This window comes from Panthera leo, chromosome B2, assembly GCF_018350215.1.
Source record: "Panthera leo isolate Ple1 chromosome B2, P.leo_Ple1_pat1.1, whole genome shotgun sequence".
Taxonomy (NCBI): Eukaryota; Metazoa; Chordata; class Mammalia; order Carnivora; family Felidae; genus Panthera; species Panthera leo.
In genome coordinates, this window is record NC_056683.1 from 20,696,065 (window position 1) to 20,716,194 (window position 20,130).

General features: G+C 42.4%; 1 protein-coding gene and 1 long non-coding RNA gene across 2 annotated transcripts in view; both read right to left on the bottom strand.

The window, feature by feature from the left end:
• The window catches only part of BMP6 (bone morphogenetic protein 6), a 159,197-nt gene that overhangs the window by 126,296 nt on the left and 12,771 nt on the right, over positions 1-20,130 (bottom strand). The gene's annotated exons all lie outside the window — the stretch shown is intronic.
• Positions 16,253-17,919, bottom strand: LOC122219587. Its single transcript, XR_006202454.1, has 2 exons — positions 17,310-17,919; positions 16,253-16,416 (listed from the first exon to the last, which is right to left on the bottom strand). It is a non-coding gene; the product is annotated as an uncharacterized LOC122219587 (long non-coding RNA).

Genomic DNA, 20,130 nt, shown 5'->3' on the forward strand with positions numbered 1-20,130 from the left:
TTGAAATGGATGGACACACACCCAGACATGCACATTGAGCTGCATGTTTTGATTAAATCAGAATTGTTATAGACACTATAGTGTTTAAGAATACTTAGCATGCCATCAATAATGTTACATTTCTATGGTCTCTGTTGACCATTTCACTCAGCCGGCATTGCATTTAGAATGTACTTACATAGTCGTTTTTATTATATATTAGTCTTATTTGCCCTGACGTGTTGTCAGCTCCGAAAGGGCGAGGACGATCGCATAAGGGTTCAAATCCCACACACAGCACCTTAGCAATAGATGCCTGGTAACCTTGTGAGAGACAAATCATTATCAAAGCAAACCTGAAATTTTGAATCAAACCGTCGACCCAGGAAGTCACTGGCTAGGCCCAGACATGTCCTTTGAAAAAGAACATGTAACATTTCATTAAGACATGGCTAGTCACATCCTAATGAAGACGCACCCTCTTTCCTGTGACAAATCCAAGGTGAGCAAGACACTGTTCTTACCCCAAGAAGGTTATAGACCAGTAGGGGCAGTAAAAAACAAATGATGACTGAGCAGTGAGGAAGTACACATAAAATGCTGAGAAGACTCCAAGGAAGGGGTGTTTGTGTCAACTCAGAAGGGCTCAGTCAAGGCTTCATGAAAGAGGTACAATTTGACACGGGCCTCAAAAGTCAGCCAAGAGCAAAGGAGAGCCAGCAACAGGAGGGGCCTATGATGGAGAGAGAGAGGTGCCCATGGCTCAGCACCTCAGTGGCTGTGTCTGTGCCCTGGCCCAATCCATTCCTCCACCCTCGTGGCCTCCACTCAACAGCAACCACGGCTGGGTTTGGTTAACCCTCAGCTGTCCCAGAATCTTCTGTGCTATTAATTGATCACACGGAGTCTATTACAGAATATCAGATGTCCTCCTCAATCTTACAAAAAGAAAAATGCACTTGGAATTCTATGTTAAAATAATATAACGTGCTCCTTCTGTCTGCTGCCCAATTACATTAGGTTGGAACGCTCGACTGGAAAACTTACTATAATGACCAGCCAAGTGCTGAAGGGCATAATGTTTTGATTGTCAAACAGGTTGTACATGATGCAAATATATGACTTAAGAAGTGATTTCACAAACATTTTGGTAACAGTAATCTGAGTCATAAGCTCCAACGTAGTCTCATAAAACAGCTGTGTATATAAGTAATCCAAAGATGGTCCTTAAGAAATGTTACAGAGAAAAGCCTTAAAGAAGAGGAGAAAGTTTGAATCTTGAAGAGGATGTCTTTTGACATTGTAACTTTAGCATTCAATGGCAAAGGCCAAATTGACCACACAAACAAAATGTGCCACTGCCATTCAGATCTGCCAGCATTATTGATCTGAGGAGAAAGACTAATAATTATCAATCTTACAAAATTTACTGGAGATTTTCCACCCACTAATTATAGCATTAGGCAAACAAAAGATATTTGGGTGGCACCGTTAAGATAATGTTCACTTCAGAGAAATTGTTTATCCATCCCAGACTTTTACTTTGATTTGTATATTTTATTCACTGGGCATCTGTCTTTGCTTATGAAAATACTATGGTCCAGGAGAGTTAAGTGACTTGCCCACGGTCACCCAGCAGCAAAGTCAGGTACGAAAATGGTGTTCCTCACTCTACTCTGATTCCTTTAACACATATGTAGGCCGACAAAGATACTCAGGAAAAGGGCCAAATAAATTGTAATTCTGCATTTTCTGCATCAGTTTCACTGGGGCTCAATCACACCAGCATAAAAATTTTTGAAATTCTGATTTCTTAAAAATAAGAATGGAATCTGGTGTGTGGAACAGATTTCTTTTTTCTGTGACTTCAAACTTTTAAAATCTGATTTGTTTCATCCCATGGAAGGTGTCTTTTATTTAAATTTCAAAGCAAATTCAAGGCAAGAGTTTAGACTTAGAAGAACCTTAAAGAGCTTGTGTTTTATTGCTGAGGCAGCTGGGACCTAGAAAGTTTAAATCTAAGGTCACCAGGTAGTTAGTGGCAAAACTAAAACCAGAAACAAAGTGCTCTGGATTTCAGCATCTTGAGTGGTGGCTGAGTTCAAACTGTCTACAGCACCGAGCTTGAGCTGTTTTGTTTGTTTGTTTTCATTCATGCTCTGACAGGTCCCCACTACCTCCAGCTGCTCAAGGAAATATCTGGCAAAACTCATCTGGCGGAATTATTCTGTGGCAATCTATGACCTTCCTAGCGACACAAGTTCCTGGGAAGACTGAAGGTGTTGCTAGTGTTGAGGATATTTACATGGTCATGATGGATTTAAAAAGCACGTAACTTCAGAGAACACCTCCTGATTCACTGAACGAGTCCCCAAAGCCAGTAGGGAGACTAATATTCTGCAAAAGGAAAGCCTCCTTTGTACCACTGAACTATTCAGAAGATAATTCAATGGTTATCATACGCCAGGCTGTGTGCTTGAAGATACACAAAAATTATCGTTTCTGCCTTTAAAAGCTCTTGGTCTAGTGAGAAGCACTGATAAGTAAACAGACTGACTCGTGTTGGTTGGACAGGAGACAACCTCTCCTTCACCACTCCTCAAACCACAGATGCACCTGTACACAAGGTGAACAGAGAAGGAACACGGGCTCCACTTCCTGCTGTGCCCGTGAGCACGTGGAAGGTGGGTGCAGAAAGGGTGAGGGTGTTTGTGGCTAGGTCAAAGTCAAGACTGGATAAAAAAACTGCTAGGCACAGCCTGACCCAAAGGCTGCATTTTTCTAATGCATCAGGTTTGGCAACTGGCCTCCTGTGACCAACCCCTCTAAAGTATCCTAAACGTTCACCTTCTGGCCACTACCACCACAGCTATTCAAAAGAAGTCAAAATTAACACACCAAGACCACAAGGCCGAGGAGGGAGGACAGGGGTCCTGTTGATCTTGTTTTAAATAGGCTTGGTTGCAAACCGTAGTTGTCAGTATGGCCATTTTCCAAAAACACAAATCTAGTAAGGTCCTGCAAGGACCTAATAGAAACGCAGATTAATTTCTTGGTCTCTAAAAAAGTGCCTGGTGGTGAGTCTTCAGCCAAAATTCACTAAATCTATTCCTGATTCTGCCAGTAATTTCTGGCCATGAGTGAGAATCACTATACTCTTATTCAGTTCCCTGCATGGCAGTAGGGATATCACTTACCTAAGTATGGTGGCCACTCAACTTGCTTTCATGTTCTCAAGTATGAATTCATAAAGATGCTAGAACCTGCATAGATTATCTTCTTTCCAAAAAGAAGCTGAGCTAGAACTCTGTAGGGCAACATGTGAGATGTTTGTGAAAAATGCTGTGTATTTGGTTGGTGTTATCCCTATGCAAGAGCATTCTTCTCTAACCAGAAAGAGTATTCTGTTTCTCATCTGCCATGATTCTGTTTCTCATTTACAGAACTTTGATCTGAAAAAGGAGCCACTCCTATGGAAAGAGGTCACAAAAGAAACTTCCAAAGATCATTGCAGGTAGGATTCTGAAATGTGTGAACCTTCAGAGAACAGCCATTTTAGCAGAGTAGGAAGTAGTGACCAGCAGTTATGACCAAGGTTGTGGAAAGAATGGAAGGAAATGCTAGATGGGATTTCCTCCCTGCTCAGCAGTGCAGTTATCCTTCAAAGGGAATGAGTACAGAAACAGCTATGAAGATGAAGCTTTGGGTGCACTGTGGAGCTATAAAAGAACACCAATCAAGGCGCCTGGGTGGCACAGTTGGTTAAGCATCCGACTTTGGCTCAGGTCATGATCTCACAGTTCGTGAGTTCGAGTCCCACCTTGGGCTCTGAGATGACAGATTGGAGCCTGGAGCCTGCTTCAGATTCTGTGTCTCCCTCTCTCTCTGCCCCTCCCCACTCATACTCTGTTTCTCTCTCTCCTTCAAAAATAAATAAACAAAAAAAAATTTAAAAGAACACCAATTGATTGCTGGGTAGGTGGCTCCCACATAAGGGAGGAGTCTGGAAAGGAAGTAGACAGCACCTTTGAAACTGGCCTTGTTTCAGCATAAAGAATTTCTTTATCAAGAATAATAACTGATGTGAGCCCCTTTCCCTCTGAGCTCTTCCACAGCTTCAAGGGATCAAAGGAATTTTGGGGACTCACAGTTGCCAATGTGTTGGGTTAAACAGTATCCCCCCAAAATTCATGTCCTTCCTAGAACTGTAGAATGTGATCTTATTTGGAAATAAGGTCCTTGCAGATCTAATTAGTTAAGACAAAGTCATACTGGGGTCAAGTAGGCCCTTAATGCAATATGACCAATATGCTTTTGAGAAGATGTGAAGAGACAAGAAACAGATAGAAGGCCATGTAATGGCAGAGGTAAGACTGGAGTGATGGAATGCCAAGAACTGCCAGCAACACCAGAAGCTAAGAGAAAGGCATGGAGCAGATTCTCACCTAGAATTGAGAGAGAGAGAGAGAGAGAGAGAGAGAGAGAGAGAGAAGGAGAGAGGAAGATGACGACAATGAGGAGGAGGAGGAGGAAAGGGAGGAGGAGGAAGGGGAGGAGGAGGAAGGGGAGGAGGAGGAAGGGGAAGCGCTCAGCATCCCTGATACCTTGATTTCACACTTTTAGCCTGTATATCTATGAGAGAATAAATTTCTGCTGCCCAAAGCCACCCAGTTTGTGGTACTTTGTGATGGAAGCTCTAGGAAATTAATATACCATACTATAGGACCTTCCCTTCCACCCATGAAGGAGTAACTGCTATGGAACGCCCCCCCCCCCACTATAAAACTATTAGAAACAGAATAAAAGTTTCGAAACAAATGATTTGAGCCTTACAATTATCCCAGATCACTACCAGGAGACAGATTTGAGGGGCAGAGGGGCCAAATAGAACCCAATAAACTCACTGGGTTTTGGAGACAGAGACTGGAGTCTGGGGAAGCCAAGGTAACTAAATTTACAGGGGTGAATACCAGAAGAGAGAGAGCTACACACACACACACACACACACACACACACAGCACATGCACGCTCCACAGATTTTCACAGGGGTCCTCTCTAGCCTTTAGCAGAGTTGTGAACTGCTCATGTATGAGAAAAACCTCCAAGGCAGGGAAAGAACTATGGGAAAGCAATACGAAAAAAAAATTACCAGAACCCACACATGGCTAGAGAAATTCTGTGTGTCCAAGAACCAGAGTGTAGAGACCTCTTATGAGAAATTGGGTAGATTCTTAAAAAGAATGTGCCTTATTTGTGAGATAACTTATTTGTAAAATAAAGACTGATCTGGATCTACCATAACAAAGCTTAAAAGCAAACCTCAAAAGGATCCTCAAACAGATCCACAAGTTACTTAACTACACACCAGAATAAAATCTAACTTTCCTCAAAAGAATATAAAATCCAGCACACAACACCAAATCAAAAATTAGTAGACATACAAAGACACAGAAGTATAACTCATAACCAAAAGAAAAAAATCGATACAAACAGATTCAGAAATGAAATAACAATTAGTACACAAGGACCTTAAATAGCTGTTATCTTAACAATATACTCAAGGATGCAAAGAAACACATAAATACGAGGAGGAAATAAATGGAATGGAAGATATAAAATATCCAAATGAAACTTCTAGAAATCAAGTGAAAAATATACCAGATAAGATTAACAACAGTTTAGATACTGAAGAAGAAAATATTAGTGAAGTTGAAGTCATAGCGATGGAAATTATGCCAAACAAGATAGCACAGGAGAAAAAAAAAATGACTGAAAATAAATGGGCAGGGTTCAGGGAACTGTAGGATAACAAAACAGTCTAGAATTTCTGCCATCTGAAGCCCCGAGGGAGGGTACAAAAAAGGGAAAGACTGAAAACTGATTTGAAGAAGTAACGGACCAATTTTTCTGAATTTGAAGAAAACTATAAACTCGCAGATCCAGGAATCTTCAAATAGGAGAAACATAAAATAACACCAAGGCACACGATAATAAAATTGCTGAAAACAACGGTGATGAAGCGAAAACCTTAAAAATCAGCCAGATAAAAGAAGACATCACATACACAGGAACAAAGATAAAAAGAAGACTGCTCATGAAGCCATTCAGGATAAAAGTCAATAGAATGATATCATCAAAGCACAGGAAGAAATGCTGTCAAATAGAATTCGATTTTGAAAGTGAAATTTTTTCAAAAACAGAGATACTTTCTCTGATAAATAAAAGCTGAATTTATCACCAGTACACCTATACTACATGAAACATTAAAAATAAAAGTTCTTCGAACAGAAGTAAATGATTCTAGATGGAAATTTTGATCTACACAAAGAAATAACATGAGAAATATGTAAATATAAAAAAGTTTTAAAATTTGTTTAAAATGTTTTAAAACATAATTAATTGCTTCCAATTTAAAAAAGGAATACTAAAGGATTTGTAACACATGTAGATGTAATATGTATGACAACATAGTACAAAGGACAGGAGAGAGAAACTGAGGTATGCTTTGTAAAGTTCTCCCACTACATGTGAAGTGTTAAAACATTATTTAAAGATAGGATGTGATCAGTGTGATATATATACATACACACACACACACACACACACACACACACACACACACTGAAAATCCTACAGGAATTACAAACAAACAAACAAATAAATAAAGGTATTAACCAGTAATGGAGAATGGAGATAAAATAAAATCATAAAAAATACACAATCTAAAAGAAGGCAAAGAGGGGAAGAAAAGAACAAAGCACAGATGATACAAACAGAAAATAGCAAAAATTGTAGATTTAAACTCAATCAAGTCCATAATCATATTAAATGCAAATGTTCTAAACACTCCAGTTAAAAGGCAGAAATAACCAGATCATTTAAAGACACACACACACACACACGCACACACAAGATCTAACTCCATGCTATTTACAAGAAATCCAATTTGTATATAAATACACAGACTTGTTAAAAGTGAAAGATTAGAAAATTATGCCATGCACACATTAATTAAAAGAAACTTGGACAGGCCATATTAATTTCAGATACAAGATGGCATCACAACAAAAAATCTGACCACGGATAATAAAGGACATTCCATAAATGCTAAAGAGTCCAATTCATCAAGACATATAAATCCTAAATGCATATTCTAGAGTAATACAAGAAAAAATAGTAGCACTGAAAAGTAAACAAATCCATAATTTTTGTTGAAGAGTTCAGCTTCCAGGAATCAACAGAACAAGTAAACAGAATGCTAGTAGAGATACAGAAGGCTTGAATAACACCATCAACCAACTTACCTACCTGCCATTTACTGAATGCTCCACCCAACAAGAGCACAGTGTATATTCTTTTTAAATGCACAGGAAACATTCACCAAGTCGAGACAATACTACAGTCCTGAAACAATATTCAAATTCAAAATTACTGAAATAATACAGAGTATTCTCTGATTACAGTGGAATTAAGCTGGAAATCAGTAAATCCCCAAATATTTCAAAATTAAACTGCATACTTGTAAGCAATCAACAGGTCAAAGAAGAACTCACAAGGGAAATTTTTAAAAATATTTTGAAATGTATGCAAATGAAAACACAACATAACAAAAGCTGGGGGTTAGAGGAAAACCTATACCATTTAATGCTTATTTAGAAAAGGAGAAATGGCCACATACCAGAGTGATGAGAGGACTTAGAACTTTGGCACTTAGAATAATTTTATTTTGTAGATTTCTGGGCAGAGTCTCAATGCCATCAGAAGTATGACTTCTTTCCTCCACCTTATCTCTCTAAAAACAACTCAGGCTGTTCGTAATTATGGGTATTTCTGAAACAAAGATAACCTTGCTGTGTTACCTCTGTGAAGAAGGCTGTGACCAAGATCAGCAGCTCTCAAAGCGAATCACCTAGGGGTCTTCTGAGATTCTGAATCAAAAGATACAGAATTGGGCCTGAGATGACGCATTTCTAACAAGCTCCTTAGTGAGGCAAACCACACTTTCTGTAGCAGGGAACAAGAACCGTGTCCCCCAAATACATAAGCTCATTTTAGCCAGGAACAATTTCTCCCACCGAATCTGAGTTTTTAGCCTTCTCTCATGTACTTTTCCTCTCCAGAGAAAAATGCCAAGAAAAGGCTGGTGGGTGATTAGGGCAAAGTTACTTAATATGGATGAGACAGGGCTTGCCAGTGACCATCTGATCAATTAAGTAGCAGGTGCGTGATTGAGGTCAAGACTGGCTTTAATAACCATTACTTAAAATGTTCTGAATCCTTTTCTTTAATGCCTAAAATTACTTTGGACTCAGACCAGTATTTTTTTTTAACAGCAGTGCTCTTACCATATATAATGCAAAATCTTAAAAATGAAGTTCTGTGCTCAATATTACCTGCTTCTGCAGTGTGATACGCTCTGACTCCCGGCCGACCCTGCTTCTTGATCCTCTGAGCTATAGGTGTAGGTGTTTATTATGCCTACCAGACAATACTCTGGCACCACCATGGCCCTACAGAGGATGCTAACTGGCAAAGAAGAAAACCCAAAGGGCAAGAGGAAAGGGTAAAAACCATGTGAGCAAGATTTCATGTAGCTGTTGCTGTGTATCCATCTAAACTATAATCCATGGCTCTCAAAGGATAGTTGTACTCAGAACCCTAAAAACATGCCACACTTTGGGGGCAAAGATTTTTGTCCACCTGAATCTTCCTCATCTCCACTTTGCCAACGGCTCAACCAGAAAAGCCCAGCGATTGAATGCCAGCAGCACTTTCTTGAAGCTATGGCTTCCTGACAAGAAAAATTACGTAGTATCAAAGTTACTCCTTTTCAAAAGGAGCATATGATCTTAAATCCCATAATAATACATTTAGAACAGGAGATAATTCCACTCGCAAATTCATTGCTAGGACTTAAAGAATTTAGAAGGACCTTCCAATAATTCATCAAGCAGGACAGGTGAAAATCAGCCTAGAACTTAAAGTTTAAGTAACTCACATTCAGGACCTAGATTCCATAGCTCTAGAACAGAAGCCAGAAAACCATAGCCCATGAGCCAGCCACCTGGTTTGTAAACACAGTTTCATCGGGATACAGTCTCTCATATGTTAAGTTACTCCTCCCTCACTACCGTAGGAGACTTGAACAGGGGTGAAAAGACCATGCTCGCAAAGCCAAAAATATTTACTATCTGGTTCTTTAAGAAAAAAATTTTCCAACCCTTGTTCTAGAAGCATTAGCATGTACCAAGACTTGTTAAGGAGGTGGAAAAACTGAGCAGACAGTTATCAACGACCACAGTACAAAATTTAAATGAAGTGTCTTTGCGAAGTAGTGAGCTCCCTGTAACTGGAAGGCTTTAAGCAACTCTGACGATGCTCACTGTCTCAGAACTGTGGTGAAAGGGACACAGGCACCCCTTGAATGGTTTCTTAAATCACTTCTGGGATTCTGCATCATTTTAGGCTATCATTGCACAGAAGTCCACATTAGACTTCTTGAAAAATAGTCTCACCTGACTTACAAAGAAAAACGTCTTACATTATACCTAAGAGAATCAAAAGAAAACACGTGTCTTGAAAAGGAGAGCCCTGGGTATCTTCTGGTGGCCAGTCTGCCTGTAATGGGCCCACAGAAGTGACTCTGCTGGACAGAAGCCATGTCTAATTCTGAGGCCATTATAGCTCTTCACATGCTATGATTGCTCCACAGAGATTTGTAAATATAATTTAATGATGTCTCTGTGTAATCCAGATTGCCAAATCTTTCCGCAATCTTACTCTTGGGCAGAGAATGTGTGTGTCAACACCATTACATACTCTTAAATATCTGCTTCCCTGTTAGGATCTTTTAGAACAGTGAGTATTGTTTTCTAGAAATCCAGGTGGGTGGCCTCCTGGAGAAATAAGGTAAGGCTTAAAAAGTCAAAGATTCATCAGTGTTTTTCATTTCTTAGCCAAATTGCTTTCACAATATGGCAAATTAAGAGGGCTTTTTTAAGTTTGCAATTAACGTGTTTCACAGGTCTACTACATTTTAGTTAGGGAGCCCCATGAGATTGACCTGGGCTCCATTCCTCTGCCAGAGGAACACTCTTTGTGATTCTCAGGCCAATTCTTTGACCAATTTGGCAGCATGACTGGCTGGGCTCGCAGGTAGTAGAGTGAGCACTCTCAGCGAAATGTTCATTTTTATGGTGTTGGCTTTCACCTACATATCAGCAGGAGGCAATACCACTTGGTCAAGTCCGCCTTTACGCGACATCAAAGGCACAGAGCTTACTGTGGCTGAGTACAGAGCAATCCAACAACATTCAAGGCTTTGGGTTATGGGCAAGCACAAGTAGGTTCAGCATTTTCGCTCTGGCTCTAAGTTAAGAGTAACTTAAGCAGCATCCTGACATGGATCCATCCACCATTCTAGCTGATGCCATCTGAGAAGGCATGCAAGGTGGAGAGAATTAGAGCTCAGGCACGGCAGAACTGGGGGCAGGAATGGAGTAAGGAAGTCACCCGACATTTAACCTCAAAGTGTTTGAGGACCTCGGATACCAGACTTAAAAGGAAATAAATAGCAGCCAGGCTATTAAAAAGCTTCCCATTTATTAAGTTCCTCTTTCCAGTAAAGAATGTTAACTTTGTTTTTAAAGAATAGAGAATTTTAAAAAATCAAAGGTATCTTTTTAATTTCAAATTCTCGAACCACCTGGAAAAATGTCAAGATACACCTAGTTAGTTCCCTACATTTAGTTCCCTTAGTTAAGCAGCAGAAAGGCAGAGAGAACACAAGGAAACCGCCCAATAAAAATTACCTGTTATTGCAGAAGTCACTCTGGGGACTCTCAAGCTGAATCACCACATTGTACAATTTCGTAAACTTTGAAGAAAAACATCTGATTTTGTTTCAGGATCCCTCTGCTTCCTCCTCCTGTCCTTATCATTCCCTAATTGATACACTCCAAGTAGATTTCTATCATAGTGCCAGCTACGCTCCAGAAGTCCTCTATCTACACATCAAGCCTCTCTCTTCTCTGCTGCTGGCAAAGCACGGCCTATGTGCTTTAGAGTCCTTGGCACTTGGCAAAGCAGCCAGCACACAATAGGGACCCGAGTGTTCAAGTGGATGGACAGACAGGTGGCCCTGGCAGTAGGGAAAGTGCCCTACACACACATGGTGTCCACACTTCAGCCCCCCGCCTGTCACCTGCCCTTGCCCACAGTGATCTGTGCCTTTCTTGGGCTAGCTCTAGCATCTGAGGGGCACCCCTCATCTACTTTTTTTTCAATTTTTCAATTTTTTTATGTTTATTTTTGAGAGAGAGAGAGCGAGCGAGCATGGTTGGGGGAGGGGCAGAGACAAGAAGGGAGACACAGAATCCAAAGCAGGCTCCAGGCTCTGAGCTGTCAGCACAGAGCCTGATGCGGGGCTCAAACTCCCCAGCAGCGAGATCATGACCTGAGCTGAAGTCAGATGCTCAACCTACTGAGCCACCCAGGTGCCGGCCCGCCCTCATCTCTTTAAATCCTACCCACCCTGTTGAGGCAGTGCCACTCAAAGTATGGTTCACCAACCACTTGATTAAAAACAACTTCTTCATCCGACTTCAGTTCAAGTCATGATCTCATGGTTTGTGAGTTCAAGCCCCACGTTGGGCTCTGTATTGACAGCTCGGAGCCTGGGCCTGGGGCCTGGGGCCTGGAGCCTGGAGCCTGGAGCCTGGAGCCTGGAGCCTGGAGCCTGGAGCCTGCTTTGGATTCTGTGTCTCCTTCTCTCTCTGCCCCTCCCCGACTTGTTCTCGGTCTCTGTCTCTCAAAAATAAATAAATTTGAAAAAAAAATTTTAAACAAAATTTCTTAATATGCAGACTCCTCGGTCTCAGAGCAAACATACTAAATCAAACCCTCTAGGAGGGAAGCCCAGGATTGTGCATGTTAAATAAGTTCCTCAAATGATTCTGATGCCCATTATCCATGGGACACACTTAACGTTTAAAGTCAACTCAAGCTTGCCTTCAAAGTTAATCAGCCAGGCAATGTCACATTGTCCCATGTGCCCTGAGGACTGTGTGTGACACATAACCACTTGGCAAAAGACGCCAGCCCTACACTCAGAGTGACATACCAGGGTGTAGGCGATTTCTGTAGAGGAGAGTCCCAAAGGTGTGGTCACAGAATAGGTGTGGGATGTACTGGCTCCCTGACGACAGGAAATGGTGTCCTTGACAACTTATTATTGATCTTGAACAGTAATTTGCTTCTCCCTTAATTCTAAAAATAGATTTGAGACAATTTACAGAAATACAATTTTATAGAATAAACATTAAGCAGATGTGGAAATAGGAATAAAAGGGGAAATGGGGAAGGGCAAGAAGATAAGGCTAATATAGGAAAATAAATACCACAGATCAATCAATACTAATAGCTCTGAGTTTCCTAGTGACCAAAGAATATGAAAACACGAGCATTTACAATAACTCAGTATTCATAAAACACAAGTTGGGGCGCCTGGGTGGCTTAGTCGGTTAAGCGTCCGACTTCAGCTCAGGTCACGATATTGCGGTCTGTGAGTTCGAGCCCCGCGTCGGGCTCTGGGCTGATGGCTCAGAGCCTGGAGCCTGCTTCCGATTCTGTGTCTCCCTCTCTCTCTCACCCTCCCCCATTCATGCTGTGTCTCTCTCTGTCTCAAAAATAAATAAACTTAAAAAACACACACACACACACACGTTAGAGAGAAAGAAAAAAAAAAAACAAACCTGAATTTCCCTGACACTGGCAATTTGATCTAAGCACAGCTTCATATTCTGAAAAGCATACCAATAACATGAAATACCTATCCCACATCCCACTGCTCCCCATTGGAGGCACAGCGCCTCATCCATGATTGCCTTCGGTAGACGAAGCACACAATGGTCAGCGAGCATCTATAGGATGTTATAAGTTCTCACCATGAAGGACAGAAGGCCAGCAGCATCGAGGAGGGAATTGGTGGAACTAGATGCTTGCTCTATTTTACTAGGATCTCTGCTTTGGCTAAAGGATGTCGGGATTTGCAATTTTTTTCATCTCCCACAGGCTCATCTTCTGTGGATACCAGCATTAGGACATCATCATAACACAGTAGCACACTTGAAATCAAGGGCCATCAATTGCAGTCTAGAGCCATCAATAGGCACAAGAAAATTATAAGACTATGGAAATTATGTGACTGTGGCATTTCAAAATTATAGCCCTACGGAACTGGACTGAGACACTGACAGGGAATCTTCATCATTCATCGTGGGTAGCTTTAACAATAGCAAAAATCTCCACCCACTCAAAAGCTGACCATAGGCACTAAGCTAACTTATAGGATATTTGTGGTCACAATTGGTGGAGCTCCCAATCGTCCTGATTTATTTTATCTTACATTGGCAAGGTGCTTTAGCTTTATAAGTCTCTCATAAACGTTACCTTAAATTCCAGAGACTACATAATGTATTTGTGCATTCCAGAAGAACTTAATATTTATTACCTAGTGCTTCCCAGTTTTTTATGGTTTCCTCTTCTTCACAGAAGAAGAGGATGTGTCAAATAGTATCACAGGCAAAGAAAATAAAGATTTTTTTGTAATGGCCCCTTATTGCAAACAAATGCTATGGCTTATAACCGAGCACTTAAAATGTAGCAAGCACTGTGCTAAGCTTGTAACATGTAGCATCACAGGCACCCTAAGAACTAAATGCAATTATTATTTCCTGTATATACAGGTGACAAAACGGAAGCACAGAGAAGACACTGACCTAATGCCCACCCAACTAAGGGATAAAGCCCATATTCAAACACAGGCAGCATGCCTCTAGCAACTATTGGTGTAACCCTCCTTCTCTCCCAGAATACCGCCATCCCATCACTTATTAAGGGATTTCCAAGGGGACAAGAACATCATCAAGGCCCTCTATAGAAAACACCACATTCATTTTTCTATCGCTGCCTTAACAAATTACCACAAACTTGGCAGTTCAAAACCACCACGGTTCCATAGGTCAGAAGTCTGACATGGGCCTCACTGGGCTCAAACCAAGGTGTCAGCAGAAATGCTCTCCGTTCTGGAAGCTCCAGTGGAGAATCTATTTCTGTGCTCATTCTATGCTGCTTGCGGTCACAGAACTGGTGTCCCCATTTCCTGACTGGCTGTGGGTTGAGGGCCCAGGCCACTGAAGCCCTTGGCTTGAGCTCCTTCTTCCATCTTCAAAGCCAGCAACAGGGGGATGACCCCCTCTCGCCTCTTCTACCTTCCTCTTCTAAGGGCCCATGTGAGTAATCATCCAGGATAATCTCCCGAGTTTAAGGTCAACTGTTCAGCAATCTTAACACCCTCTTGCCATGCAAGGTAATATATCCCTAGGCAAACCGGGGGGGGGGGGGGGGGGGCAAATACTATGGCAGCCCCGCGTGCTGCAAATATGGACACCAACTGTGGTCACATCTCTCTAGCCCATCTCTCATACACATGGTTGTCCTGGGTGTTATGTATTGAGGTAATGACGTTTTGTGAACTATACACTGTGGTCAAAAACTCTTAGGAGTATGTCCTTACGTGATGAATTAGGGAAGTCGAAAGGAGGAGAGCTTGTCACCTGCTTGAATTGACACTGGCTAATTCCCAGCCCCAGGAGAGGACACGGGATCCTTCATGCTACCTGCCACAGGTGTGGGCTGGCCAACGGAATGGAGACAAACCTGGTGGAGAAGCGAGCTGAATTTCGATCTGGTCAGTCCCGTTGGGCCGAGCAGCCTGTGAACAAGGCTTGGTTCACGACTCTCCAGCCTCCTCTTGAGCCAATTAGTTTCAAAAATGGAAACATTCTCTGAGCCTTGACCACACTTCTAGGCTCACAAACCGCTGCTTTTAATTGTAAGGAGAAATGAGGGAAAGGGTTCCAGGAAGACCAGGTTAAGTCTATTTAAATCCCAACCCTTCGGAGCGTAGTTACTGGAAGTGGCACTTTTTCCACAAGTTATAATCTCTTAGGTGCTATTCATGAATTTGTCACCTAATTTCCCTTCTTCATTAAACATTCTAAACCTAACTAGAGGAAAGGAAAAATGCAAAATACTTGTAAAATTTCAAAAAGCCCTTCAGATGCTGCAGATACAGATCAAATGGAGGGGGGGCGGATTACCTAGACGACTGCAAAATTGTCCTAGCTGGTCTCCCCCTGTGCAGCCTCTTCCACACTGCTACCAGAAATACCTTCCTAAGCACACATCAGCCATGCCACCGCCTGACTGAAAATGGTTCCTCGCTGCCTACAAAATCAAATCCAAACTCCTCAGAACTGCTTCAGTGTTCCCCACAGTCTGGTCTTAGCTTGCCTTGTCAGCCTCCTCTTCCTCCAAGTCCCATAGCACCTCCAGGCCCACCTGCCCTTGGACCCACCGCCCCACCGCCATCCCCTGCCTGGTCTCCTCAGTCTGGAATGACAGTGCCTTTCACATCCACCAGCAGAAAGCCAACTCTTCTTTCTACCCTCAGCCTAAATTCATGTCCCTCCATAAATTAATCACATCCTCCTTGGCATGCCCGTAATATTCCGCTTTTAGCTCTATCACAGGCACCACCAAATTCTGTTTGGGGTCAGGGTCAGGCATCTGTACATCTGCCCCTTTCTCTGGAGGACACGACGGCACCTCTCCCTTCCCTACTGGAGTCAGCACTTGGCCTGATGTGTTGAGAGAGCTCCATCAACACACTGGACATCCACATTAAATCCGTCATTTCTAATACTGAAAACACTCCCTGGGTTTAAGGAACGTTCTCGTCAGGGTGTGTCACCCAGTGCCTCAGACTCCGTTTGGTAAGAGGCACATTGTCACTGGATCTCCCACAATGTCAAAGGATGTGACAATAGAACCCATATACTTTTGTCTTCATGTGCTAGATGGGATCCTGTTGTAAATACATCTTTTTGCATTCTGGAGGGGGGCGGTATATAGATAATCACTATAAAATCTTTCTGCTTTTCTATTTGTTTGAAATTTTTTGCAATAAAACGTTGGCCAAAATTAAACGGTGAATCGCAACTTGGAATTTGCGTCCTCAGAAAAGGTGTAGAAGTAAATCAAAATATTTGCAGAAATCAACATGAAGAAAGCCAAGAATTCATTGTGGAATTGTACATGAAAAGCACTTAGGTAAGAGTTTGGTAAACCATGTTTGCTGCCCAGTAGGAAAAAGCATGTACCATAGTTGACCTTAGAGAATCATGGAAATAAATCCCTCATTCCAGCGAAATGTTCTGGTGACATATTTTATTTTTGTAGCATTCACGGGGCTATCCCGGTTGTCTCTGTGGTTTTAGTGATGCAAGGTGGCACTTCAAGAGAAGTTTCGATTCTGAGTTCAGCTTCCTATGAGCCAGGCTCCAAACACCAGAAGGGTCACAAAAATATTAACACCTAATGAGAGGGACAGATCAAGTGCATGAGAATGAGCAAGCATGTCTACTGTCCTGAAAACGCAGGTGAGAGAAAAAAAAAAGTCGAAGGGATGACTCATTCGCTTCAGAAAAGTGTCTCACATCACCCCACATCCCACACCAAGAGGAAAAAAGTTAGATGATGTATTACAGACACAAGATAAATTGTGACTCTAACAAGAGCCGGTCAAATAGGGAAAACATAAGACGACAGATATTACGATAGCCAAGACACCTTAACCTTCTAAGTCCTGAATAATGCAACATTATACACTATTACTTATTCCTAAACAGAGCCAAAAAATAAAAATAAAAAATTAAGCAGGCAAGATATGGAAACAATCTAAGTGGCCATGGACAGATGAATGGATAGAAATAATGTGGTATACACAATAGAGTATTATTCAGCCTTAAAAAAGGAAACCCTGGCACACCATAGACGAACCTGAAGGACATTATGCTAAATGAAATAAGTGAGACACAGAAAGGCAAATTCTGTATCACTTATATATGGAATCTAAAATAGTCAAACTCGGCGCCTGGGTGGCTCAGTCTGTTAAGCGTCCAACTTCAGCTCAGGTCATGATCTCATGAGTTCATGAGTTCGTGAGCCCGAGCCCCGCATCAGTCTCTGTGCTAACAGCTCAGAGCCTGGAGCCTGCTTTGGATTCTGTGTCTCCCTCTCTGTCTCTGCCCTCTCCCACTCCCACTCTGTCTCTGTCTGTCTGTCTCTCTCTCTCAAAAATAAATATTTTAAAAAATTTGAATAAAAAATAAAATAGTCAAACTCAAAGAAGCTGTGGCTCAGGGAAGAGGTGGGGGGAAGGGCAGAGAAATGGGACGGTATTGGACAAAGGATACAAAGCTTGTTACCCATGGTGAGTTCTAGATCTAATGGACAGCATGGTGACTACAGTTAAAGCTGCACTGTATACCTGAAATGTGCTAGAAGGGTACATCTCCAGGGTTCTCATCACAAAAGCACACAGACACAGACAATGGCCACTACATAACATGACGGATATGTCAGTTAGTTTGAGTGTGGTGATCGTCTCACAGTGACTTCTATTAGGTCATCACGATGTATACTTTAAATATATACAATTTCTATTTGTCAATTATACTTCAACAAAGCTGAGGGGAAAAAAAACACTACCTAATTGGGTGGGGGTCAGGTAACGGAAGTATATACTATAAAACATACCTTCCTCCACATTTATACAGGTCTTAAACATTAAAAAATACAGAATATTATCACTTACAAATAGGAATCTGAGGTTATTTCACATCTCTCTTGGCTACACTCTTGCAATTCCCCAAATAAAATATGAAGGAGAGCGGGGTCTGCTAGTTTTATGGCCTGTATCAACTCTGTGTCCCTCCCTAGAGCTAATATATCTCCCCTCAACCTAAGGCTAATATATTTCCTGGAAATAAAAGTGTTTATGTCTTGCATACTCTAGGAGGGAGAGCAAAATTTAAGTGGGAGAAGGGGGGAAAAATGTTTTTTGTTCCAGGACCTACCTGTCTCATTACACATAATTTAAGTACTGAAGAGCTGTTTAATTTTAAACAATTTTTATAACCATCTATAAAAGGAGAAACATCACATCTTGTAGGTGCTTACTCTAATTTGACATTTTTTCCAACCTATTTGGACACACTTGTGCCCACTTAAGCAGTCTCTCTGGATCGGCTGCTCAGAGTTGAATTCTGCTGGATTCATTTCACCAATGGTCTGGAAATACAGTGGGGCAGTAATGCACGTCTGTTCCGGCAACCAACCCAAGAGACCACCCTCCCCCTGGCCAGACCTCGCTGCTCCTGGGCAGGGGTATCTCAACCCTGCCCACAGCTTTGATCTGTTTTCAGGTTTTAAATGCTCCCTGTTGCCTAATGGGGAGCTAAGTGACTTAGCTTCAATAGACATTATGTCACCTCCTCAGCCCTTACGTAAACAGAGTGTCTAACACCTTCACGATGTAAGCCAAGCCATCGAGCCTACAGTAGAGGCTGACAAGATACGTATTTTGGATCGGCACCTGCCAGAGTCCCGCCTCCTCGCATGCAAGCTTTCTGCGGGGCACGACCAGGAAATTTATATTTAGACTTAGTAGCCATTCTTTCTCCTACTAATACATATTAAAGTCAAAATGACATCAGAAAGAGGGAAAATAATCTTTCTTCTTCCTGAGGTCTTTTTTCCCTAAACCATCTAGAAAGTCACAGAACATTAACTGTGAGAGGAGAAGGCAAGGTCCCTTTTTAGAACTGCTTTTGTGAACAGAAAGAAGGAGCATTCCTCATATCTGCACAATATTTCACAGTTTATCATTCTCTTGCTCAAGTGTTTGGTGTTATTAGTGAGTGAGTGAGTGAGTGAGAGAGTGAGAGAGAGAGAGAGAGAGAGAGAGAGGGAGGGAGGGAGAGGAGACATGCACACACCAACTTTATTTTGGACAAACTGACTTTCATTCATCCAGTGGGCACTTATTCAGGATCAACGAAGGTAAGGTACCATGTTAGTTACCTGCAGGTGGGGGGGAGGGGGGTGTCACGGTGAATAAAATATTACATGATCAAGAATCCAAGAAGCTGGTGCTGAAGGTGATTTGCCCGAATCCACACAGCTGGTAGGTGGCCGAGCCAACACTGGAGTTCAAGGTTCCCAGATCCTTCCTGTGAGCCACATGGAGCTCATCTGCAAACACGCGTCTGGCGTTCTGCGCTAAGGAAAGTGCCCGGTCACCGGGCTCCAAACGTTCTTCCAAAGAGTCATGGCCTGTGGGTGAGCAGATGTCAGGAAGGCTCCCATGACAGCATGGCATTCGAACCGGGGCTTGAAGAACAGACAGAACAGAGAATGCGGAAATCGGCAGCTGTGCAATGTCAACGTTAAAAGTCCGGAGAGAAAGGCCTGGAGGAGGAAATCACATAGCAGTTAGTGAGCCTGAGGAGGGCACGCACACACCAAGACGAGTGTGGGAGGTAAAGCTGGAAGGGGTGGGAGTCAGGCTGGCATTCGGGCGTCATTCAGCACCCTGAGAGGGTCCAGGGAAGGGGTGGAGGACAGAGAACAGGCCACACCTGCTATAGAGCAAGAGGACCCTCTGGGGGCCATGCAAGGGTGGGTTAGCTGCAGAGGTGACAGCACACAAGTCTAGGCCAACATCATGGAGACCTTGTGCGGGGAACGTGGGAAAAGAATGGAGCAAAGAGATGGAAGTGAGAGCTATCTCAGAAGCTCAAACAGAAAGCCTGGCGATTGGCTGGATGTGGGAGGAGGAGATCAATGCTGTACCTGGGTGCCTGGCTCCCAGGTGCTCCTCCCTGGCCCACTCACTCCTCCCGGCCAGCGTGCTGACACATAGATTCCCACACCAAATGCCCAGGAAGGACAGGGTCCAAGAAGCTGCTTGCTCACAAACACGCTAGGTCTGAGCCACCCACTGTCACCGGCCCACAACAAGTACAGAAGGGGAGGCTGTTCAGTTTTACAGCAATTTGATCATTTCACACCAATGGAATCCAATAGTTAAAGATTGAGGCTTGATTTTGTATATACTGGGGGGCGGAAGGGTGCTTTGCCATTTCACTTTTCTAGTAACTCGTTTTTGGTGGACTTTAAGAAAGTATACACCCCCAGAAACAAACAAAAAAGCTAGTTCTCATGCAAAGACAGCTTGAGGTGCAC